Source organism: Apodemus sylvaticus, assembly GCF_947179515.1.
Source record: "Apodemus sylvaticus chromosome Y unlocalized genomic scaffold, mApoSyl1.1 SUPER_Y_unloc_5, whole genome shotgun sequence".
NCBI classification, from domain to species: Eukaryota; Metazoa; Chordata; class Mammalia; order Rodentia; family Muridae; genus Apodemus; species Apodemus sylvaticus.
Genome location: NW_026262999.1, coordinates 1,421,488 through 1,432,056, shown reverse-complemented (window position 1 = coordinate 1,432,056; position 10,569 = coordinate 1,421,488).

Below are 10,569 nucleotides of genomic sequence, written 5' to 3'. Positions count from 1 at the left end.
CAAAAGAGACCCTGAGGGACACTTCTTGCTGGTCAAAGGAAAAATACAAAAAGAAGAACTGTCAATCCTGAACATCTATGCCCCAAATGCAAGGGCACTCTCTTTCGTAAAAGAAACTTTATTAAAACTCAAAGCACACATTGCACCTAACACAATAATTGTGGATGACTTCAACACTGCACTTTCCTCAATGGACCAATCAGGAAAACAGAAACTAAACAGGGACACAATGAAACTAATTGAAGCTTTGGACCAATTAGATTTAACAGATATATATAGAACATTCTATCCTAAAACAAAAGAATATACCTTTTTCTCAGCACCTCATGGTTCCTTCTCTTAAATCGACCATATAATTGGTCACAAGACAGACCTCAACAAATATAAGAAGATAGAACTAATCCCATGCCTCCTATCTGATCACTATGGCGTAAAAGTGGTCTCTAATAGCAACAGAAACAGCAGAAAACCCACATACACGTGGAAACTGAACAATACTCTACTCAATGATACCTTGGTCAAGGAAAAAATAAAGAAAGAAATTAAAGACTTTTTAGAACACAATGAAAACGAAAACACAGCATACCCAAATCTATGGGACGCAATGAAAGCAGTGCTAAGAGGAAAACTCATAGCCCTGAGTGCCTCCAAAAAGAAAATGGAGAGAGCATACATTACCAGCTTAATAATACACCTGAAAGCGCTAGAAAAAAAAGAAGGTATTTCGCCCAGGAGGAGTAGAAGGAAGGAAATCATCAAACTCAGGGCCGAAATCAATCAAGTAGAAACAAAGAGAACGATACAAAACATCAACCAAACCAGGAGTTGGTTCTTTGAGAAAATCAACAAGATAGATAAACCCTTAGCCAGACCGACCAAAGGACACAGAGAAAGTATCCAAATTAGCAAATTTAGAAATGAAAAGGGAGATATAACAACGGAAACTGAGGAAATCCAAAAAATCATCAGATCCTACTACAAGAGCCTGTACTCAACACAACTGGAGAATCTGGAGGAAATGGACAATTTCCTTGACAGATACCAAATACCAAAATTAAATCAGGACCAACTAGACCATCTAAACAGTCCCATAATGCCTAAAGAAACAGAAGGAGTCATAGAAAGTCTTCCAGCCAAAAAAAGCACAGGACCAGATGGCTTCAGTGCAGAATTCTACCAGACCTTCAAAGAAGAGTTAATACCAATACTCTTCAAACTATTCCACAAAATAGAAACAGAAGGAACACTACCCAATTCCTTCTACGAAGCCACAATTACGCTGATATCAAAGCCACAAAAAAAATCCAACAAAGAAAGAGAACTTCAGAACAATTTCCCTTATGAACATCGATGCAAAAATACTCAATAAAATTCTTGCCAACCGAATCCAAGAACACATCAAAACAATCATCCACCATGATCAAGTAGGCTTTATCCCGGGAATGCAGGGTTGGTTCAATATACGGAAATCCATCAATATAATCCACTACATAAACAAACTAAAGAACAATACCACATGGACATTTCATTGGATGCTGAAAAAGCATTTGACAAAATTCAGCATCCTTTCATGCTTAAAGTCTTGGAGAGAACAGGAATTCAAGGCCCATACCTAAACATAGTAAAAGCAATATAAAGCAAACCTGCAGTCAGCATCAAACTAAATGGAGAGAAACTTGAAGCAATTCCACTGAAATCAGGGACCAGACAAGGCTGCCCCCTTTCTCCTTATCTTTTCAATATTGTATTTGAGGTACTAGTTCGGGCAATTCGACAACATAAAGAGGTCAAAGGGATACAAATTGGAAAGGAAGAAGTCAAACTATCATTATTTGCAGACTACATGATCGTCTACCTAAGTGACCCAAAGAACTCCACTAGAGAGCTCCTAGAGCTGAGAAACAACTTCAGCAAAGTGGGAGGTTATAAAATCAACTCAAGCAAATCAGTGACCTTCCTATACTCAAAGGATAAGCAGGCTGAGAAAGAAATTAGGGAAATGACCCCCTTCACAATAGCCACAAACAGTATAAAGTATCTTGGGTTGACTCTTACCAAACATGTGAAAGATCTGTATGACAAGAACTTCAAGACTCTGAAGAAGGAAATGGAAGAAGACCTCAAAAAATGGGAAAACCTCCCATGCTCATGGATCGGTAGAATCAATATAGTTAAAATGGTCATTTTGCCTAAAGCACTATACAGATTCAATGCAATACCCATCAAAATCCCAACTCAATTCTTCACAGAGTTAGAAAGAGAAATTACCAAATTCATCTTGAACAACAAAAAACCCAGGATAGCTAAAACTATTCTCAGCAACAAAAGAAAATCTGGGGGAATCAGTATACCTGACCCCAAGCAATACTACAGAGCAATAGTGCTAAAAACTGCATGGTATTGGTACAGTGACAGGCAGGAGGATCAATGGAACAGGATTGAAGATCCAGAAATGAGCCCACACACCTATGGCCACTTGATCCTCGACAAAGAGGCTGAAAACATCCAATGGAAAAAAGATAGCGTTTTCAACAAATGGTGCTGGTTCAACTGGAAGTCAGCATGCAGAAGAATGCGAATTGATCCATCCTTGTCTCCTTGTACTAAGCTCAAATCCAAATGGATCAAGGACCTCCACATAAAGCCAGACACTCTGAAGCTAATGGAAAAGAAACTGGGGAAGACCCTTGAGGACATCGGTACAGGGAGAAAGTTTCTGAACAAAACACCAATAGTGTATGCTCTAAGAGCAAGAATTGACAAATGGGACCTCATAAAATTACAAAGTTTCTGTAAGGCAAAGGACACCATCAGGAGGACAAATCAGCAACCAACAAATTGGGAAAAGTTCTTCACCAATCCTACATCAGATAGAGGGCTAATATCCAATATATATAAAGAACTCAAGAAGTTAGACTCTAGAAAACCGAACAACCCTATTAAAAAATGGGGTACAGAGTTAAACAAAGAATTCTCACCTGAAGAACTTCGGATGGCGGAGAAGCATTTTAAAAAATGCTCAACTTCATTAGTCATTAGGGAAATGCAAATCAAAACAACCCTAAGACTTCATCTTACACTAGTCAGAATGGCTAAGATTAAAAATTCAGGAGACAGCAAGTTTGGAGAGGGTGTGGAGAAAGAGGAACACTCCTCCTCTGCTGGTGGGGTTGCAAATTAGTACAACCACTCTGGAAAACAGTCTGGCAGTTCCTCTGCAAACTGGGCACCTCACTTCCAGAAGATCCTGCTATACCACTCCTGGGCATATACCCAGAAGACTCCCCACCATGTAATAAGGATACATGCTCTACTATGTTCATAGCAGCCCTATTTATAATTGCCAGATGCTGGAAAGAACCCAGGTATCCCTCAACAGAAGAGTGGATGCAAAAATGTGGTATATCTACACAATGGAGTACTATTCATCCATTAGAAACAATGAATTCATGAAATTCTTAGGCAAATGGATGGAGCTAGAGAATATCATACTAATTGAGGTAACCCAGACTCAAAAGGTGAATCATGGCATGCACTCACTAATAAGTGGATATTAACCTAGAAAACTGTAATATTCAAATCATAATCTACACATCAAATGAGGTACAAGAAGAAAGGAGGAGTGGCCCCTGGTTCTGGAAAGACTCAGTGAAACAGTATTCGGCAAAACCAGAACGGGGAAGTGGGAAGGGGTGGGTGGGAGGACAGGGGAAGAGAAGGGAGCTTACGGGACTTTCGGGGAGTGGGGGGGCTAGAAAAGGGAAATCATTTGAAATGTAAATAAATTATATCGAATAAAAAAATTAAAAAAAAAAACAAGTTGGGTAGAGTTCCAACTGTTTCTATTTTGTGGAATAATTTGAAGAGTATTGGTATTAAGTCTTCGTTGAAGGTCTGATAGAATTGTGCACTAAAATCTTCTAGTCCTATGCTGTTTTTGGTTGGAAGGCTTTCTGTGACCCGTTTTATTTCTTTATGGGTTATAGAACTGTTTAGTTGATTTATTTGATCCTGATTTAATTTTGGTGTTTGGTACCAGTCTAGGAAATTGTCCATTGCCTACAGATTTACCAGTTGTGTCCTGTATAGTCTTTTGTAGCAGGATCTGCTAATTTTTTTTTTTTTTAATTTCCTCAGTTTCTGTTATTATATCTCCCTTTTCAATTCTAATTTTTTTTTTTTAATTTCGATACTGCCTCTGTGCCCTTTGGTTAGTCTGGCTAAGGGTTTATCTATCTTGTTGATTTTGTTAAAGAACCAGCTCATGGTTTTGTTAATAGTTTGTATGGTTCTCTTTGTTTCTCCTTGTTTGATTTCAACCCTAAGTTTGATGATTTCCTGTCTTCTTCTCATCCTGGGTGAATTAGCTTCTTTATGTACCAGGGCTCTCAATTGTGCCCTTAAATTTCTAGTGTATGCTCTCTTCATTTTCTTTTTGGAGACACTCACGGCTATGAAATTTCCTCTTAGTAATGCATTTATTGTATCCCAAAGATTTGGGTATGTTGTCACTTCATTTTCGTTAAATTCTAAAAGTCTTTAATATCTTTCTTTATTTCTTCTTTGGCCAAGGTATCATTGAGTAGAGTTTTGTTCAGCCTCCATGTGTATGAGGGCTTTCTGATGTTTTTGCTGCTATTGAAGACCACTCTTACTCCATCGTGATCTGATAGGAGGCATGGGATTATTTTGGTATTCCGCTATTTGTTGAGGTCTGTCTTGTGATGAATTATATGGTCCATTTTGGATAAGGTACCATGAGGTGCCTATAAATAGGTATATTCTTTTGCTTTAGGATGAAAAGTTCACTATGTATCTGTTTAATCCAATTGGTCCAATGCTTTCATTACTTTCACTGTGTCCCTGTTTAGTTTCCGTTTTCTTGGTCGGTCCATTGAAGAGAGTGGAATGTTGAACATGCCCACAATAATCTTGACAGGTAAAAATGTGTATTTTGAGCTTTAGTAAAGAATCTTTTATGAATGAGGGTGCCCATGTATTTGGAGCATAGATGTTAAGAATTCTTCTTGGTGGATTTTTAACTTACCAGTAATAAATGCCCTTCCTTGTCTCTTTTGATGACTTTAGGTTAAAAGTCAATTTTATCTGATATTAGAATGGCCACTCCCGCATGTTTCCTAAGACCATTTGCTTGTAGAATTGTTTTCCAGATTTTAACCCAGATTTGTGACTTTTCTATTATTTTATGAGAGGTTGAGTATGACGTGTGTGTGTGTGTGTGTGTGTGTGTGTGTGCATGTGTGTAGGTGTGTATTTGTGTTTTGTGTGTATATATGTGAGTGTGTGGACCTGGGTGTGCAAGTCTGTATGGAACACACTGTTAAGCTAATATTTTGTTCTTAAACTGATGATATTTAATTTGCCTCTCTCAGATACAGGAGACATTATGACAAAATGTAAACACGAATTCAATATATGTGTGTGTGTGTGTGTGTGTGTGTGTGTATACATATATATGTATATATACGTGTGTGTGGTTGTGTGTGTATATGTATATATATATATATATATGTATAAATGTGTGCATATATATATATAATATAATTATCTAAATATTTCAAGTGTGTGATGTTTTCGAAACATGATACTATAGACAAATGTTTCAACACTTTCTATTGTACCATATAACAGTCAAATTATAAACATATTAATTTACTTTACCAAACAATACACATGCACAATCACACACAAACATACAAAGATGTCAACATCAAATAAAATAATTTGTACTTATATTTTGTTTCAACAACAAGACATCTAATTATATATATATGATCCAAAATTCAGAAGAATTACTTAAAACTAAAATCTCTAATTTAAATATCTGATAATAGATAATCTTCATTGTAAGTGGAAATATTGACAATCATCTCCTATGAGACTAATAATGCTCTTAATATCATATGAATGACAATCTCAAAATATTTTTAATTGCTATTAAAAGACAGAAGAAGTAGGGCAAACATATGGTCTTTCAAAAAACTTTCATTTTAGTTTCTTTTACTCTCCAATATTTAAGTAAATTTCACTTATACCAACTATTTTTAAAAGGCATGTTTTCTGTTTATACATTTTTTTTCATTTTCACTCAAGTGAGTTGATTACTTTATCGAAAAATGGTGAGTATTTCCAAGTGTAGACTAAATGTGAGTTGAGAGGAAATGACAAGAAGGATGACAGACTAATAGACAGTCTGGATATTCATATATTTTGAACCTCCTTCAGTCAGACACTACCATTTTCAATGCTGGGAACTTAAAGTGACTCATCAGGGTTGAAAACAAAATTTACCCAATTATTCTCTTCTGAACATTTCATTTTCACACAATTTTTGAAGTGGATCTTCAGAAATATTATGTAAGGATGACCAGAAATTTATTTCCCAAACTAAGCAAAGTATATTATTGATGCATGTTCTCCAAGCCATATACAAGCTTAAGAGAACACAGCTTGAATTGTTTACTTGACAATGTCAGTATCAACTTCATAGCTTCTAAATTAATATGAAGGCTATGAAACTGGGCTGTGGAGAGTATATGTTATGATCTCCATGGTCATAAGTTACAGAGTAACCTTGAATATGGCATCATTTAATCACAGCACTTATCTCTAGCATGTACAGAATTACCAACCAGGAAATATTAGGTGCCAGCAGTTTCCTGTGATTGGTAGCTGCTATTAATAGGTATATCAGCTGCTCATGATTCTTTATACTAATTAGGAAACTATTAAGTCAAAAGGCCTATATAATCTGCCACTTGTGTACAAGGATCATACGCAGGGATTTCCAATCTTGCTTATACACTCTATTGTAAGGAATAACATATTTTCGCAACCATAAATAAATGATAAATATAAATAAATAACCAAAATAATATTTTTCAACAATAGGAGAAATATTTTTATAAAACATTATGATATAAATACATATATATATTCTATTTCTTATTTTTTTCAACCTATCAAGAATAAATTTGAAAAGACAGAATATAAACTTCAACTCTGTGAATATTAGAATCTAATATATATAAGAAATATAGGAAATGTTCTTCTATGGAAGAAGATACATACATTTTAGGTACAAAAATGCTTATTTAGCAAGTATGCCTAAAATAATGTAGAGATCCACCTTAAGTCTTACAATTAATTATGTAGCATCTTATGGAAATCAAATAAGTACAGAAAAACCATGGGGAATTAAAAGTGATGTCCATAGTGTAAGACTATGTCATATTTTAGAAAAGGCTAAATACTGTCTCTTCCATTCATTTATGTGGCTTTTATATTAGTGAATAATTGATGATCCTCAAGTATTTATGTGGAATAACAGATATTTGTCAACAATATATACAATATATATGTATGTATGTAAGTATATGACCAATTTTTTAATTTTTTTTTGTAATTATGGTAGTTAAAACAAATGGGTTGCACATAAATTGTCACTCATTACATGGACTTTTTTTTTCAATTTACAGAAATTGTTTTCCTGTATGCTTAAAGCATATCATTCCTTACAAAATAATGCTGTTTCTATAGAACATTGATATTGGATATTCCTCCAATAACTCCGTTTTGAAAAAAAACACTGCTGAGTTGACATAGCTTTTAAGATCTGGAGGAATAAAGAGAGAACATTTCCTGATAGAATTAGGCAATCAAGAGAAACAAATTTCTTATAAAAATACCTTTTCTGTGGAGCCTGTCAGAGAGATCCAATTTTTAATAAACTTGAAATTTCCCTTCCTGCTCCTGAACACCAAACTGCTTACTACAGTTGCTAGACACACTACTGAAGTCAGAGGGTTCTGTAGTAGCCATGCTTAATAACCTTTGTGATGTCAATACCCTAGGCTCATTCCAACAGACACAGGATCACATGCTGTTCTTTTCTCATTCTTAGATTTAAAAATATTTTGTAATAGTTGTTGAATCATAACACTTTGGAAGGAATAACATTTTCATAACCATACATATGTATATGAAAGTTATATAGGTGATAGAATATAGAGACAAATGGATGATAGATCGATAGACAGATTGATAGCTACTCTCTTTATGGTTCTTTGCCCTAACCTGCTCATAAAATTTGAAGATTAAAGCATATATTAAATGAATATTACATTGCCCAAAACATTTGATATATCTTTCAAAGAATATGGAGAGAGACACCAGGTTTTATCAAGGAAGGGTTTAGGAGCCATGACATTAGAGGGGTCAGTAGGGACAGCCACCACTGGTCAACATCATTGATGGTCAACAATAATATAAAAATAATTTTTAAAAACAATATGAACTCCATTTCATAGTTTGTAATACTGAAATTAAATGGACATGTTTGCAAAGGGATTCCTTTCTATCTGAATGAACATCAAGATATTGAAAACTTTAAAAAAAACTCATATCATATCAAGTAAAAAAAAATAGAAATTTCCTTAAAACCAGACAACTCATAGTTTATAGGTTGAATCTGAATTGTTTGTCATGATCAAACACTATCAGATAGTCTCTAAAGTGTTCCTCTCTCATGTCCAGGATATATATATTTCTAAGGCTTATTGAAAGTATTCTCTTGGAAGATCAAGTCATACCTTCCATTTCATGATAACATTGTTTCTTTGAAGATTAGTAATTAATATTGCTAATAAGTATGTTTGAATGAAGCCACTGTCAAGTTATATGTTAGTTCCAAAAAGGTGGAGGGATCTAGGTAGATCAAGTACTGATTCCAATACACAATCATAAGAAGCACATTAGTTATTATATACATACCTTTACATTAGAGCAAGGAATCAAAAACCAATCAATGGAGAGAAAATGGTCATGTCGGGGAATCTTTTGAGTATATGCCCAGTAGAGATATAACAGGGTCCTCTGGAAGTGTCATGTCCAGGTTTCTGAGGAACCACTAGACTGATTTCCAAAGTGGTTGTACCATCTTACAGCCCCACCAGCAGTGGAGCAATGTTCCTTTTTCTCCACATCCTTGCCAACACCTGCTGTCTTCTGGGTTTTTGACCTTAGCCATTCTGACAGGTATAAGGTGTAGTCTCAGGTTGTTTTGATTTGCATTTTCCTCATGCCTAATGATGTTGAGCACTTCTTAAGATGCCTCTCGGCAATCTGAATTTCTTCAGAATTCACAAAATTTTTAGGCAAATGGTTTGATCTGGAAAATATCATCCTAAGTGAGGTAACCCAGTCACAAAAGAATACACATGGAATGCAATTTCTGAGAAGTGGATATGAATTAGCTCAGAAGCCCTGAATACCCAAGGCACAAATCTTATAACAAATGACTCCCATGAAGAAGTATAGAGAAGGTCGTGATCCTCGAAAGGATTGACCTAGCATTGGAGGGAAATATAAAGACAGAGAAAAAAAGGAGGGATGTGATTGGAGAATGGATGGATAGAGAAGGTTTATGGGACATATGTGGAGGGGGGATCCGGGGCAGGGAAAATCATTTGGAATGTAAACAATGAATATAGAAAATAAAAATACTTATAAATATATATATATATATATATATATATATATATATATATATATATAGTATTATATATATATATATAGTGGGAACAGCAGTGGCAGCAGCAACAGCAGCAGCAGCTGGTCCAGAGAAATGGTCATCAGCAATGGAACCAAGCTGACAGGGTCCAGGCAGACCCTGCCCCCATGACCACTGTACATCGCTGGCCAGCCTGGCTACAAGCAGTGGAGGATTTAAGGCACCTTTCACCACACAGAAGCCACATCAAAAATCTGCCTCCCACCAGTCAGATATGAGAGACTGGCCTCCATCTTGGTTCTCAGATGCCAGAGAGATCAGACAGACTGAGGTATGCAAATATAACCTGAGACCAACATCACTGGGGTCTAAGCCCGACGGGCATTGGCCTGCACCCAGGCACTGGGCTGGTCGGGGTGCCACCAGTGTGCAAACCCGGCCAAGAGGTTGTTTGCCCGTTTGCCTACGGGAAGCCAGAGAGTCCTAGCAGGCAAAACCAAGCAGGCAAACAGGAATAGCCCAAGGCTGACATAGCAGGGGTCTAAGAAGTTCAAGCCCTGGACTGCCCCAAGGCCCTGGGCTGCTCGGCGGGCCATCTGTGTGCTGACCTGGCCAGGAGGTTGTTAGCTTAGCAGACTCTCCCAGCACTCTCAGGGAGAGCTCACACCCCACCATCCTGGCCACGTGACAGACCCAATTAACACTTACAGCTGAGGGGAACTTTGCTCGGACATTGGCCTGTCAGGTTTTGCCTAGACTCAGGGCCTGAGCAGATATGCTAGCCTTGGGTGCACCAACCAGTTTGGGAGCTCCACTGCCCAGCAAAGTGATCAGCAGACAGAAAAGGTCCCTGCAGCATACACTGTCAACACTCCCTGAAGGAACAAACGAGCAACATCTGGTTCACAGACACAATCCGGGGCAAAGCACACGAGGGCTGCAAGGGTACCCAAGAGGAGGACAGCATACCAGCAATCTGCAATAGGGGAAACCCTGCCATCCAGTGTTGCAGAAATAGCCCCTCAGGAGGCTGAAAC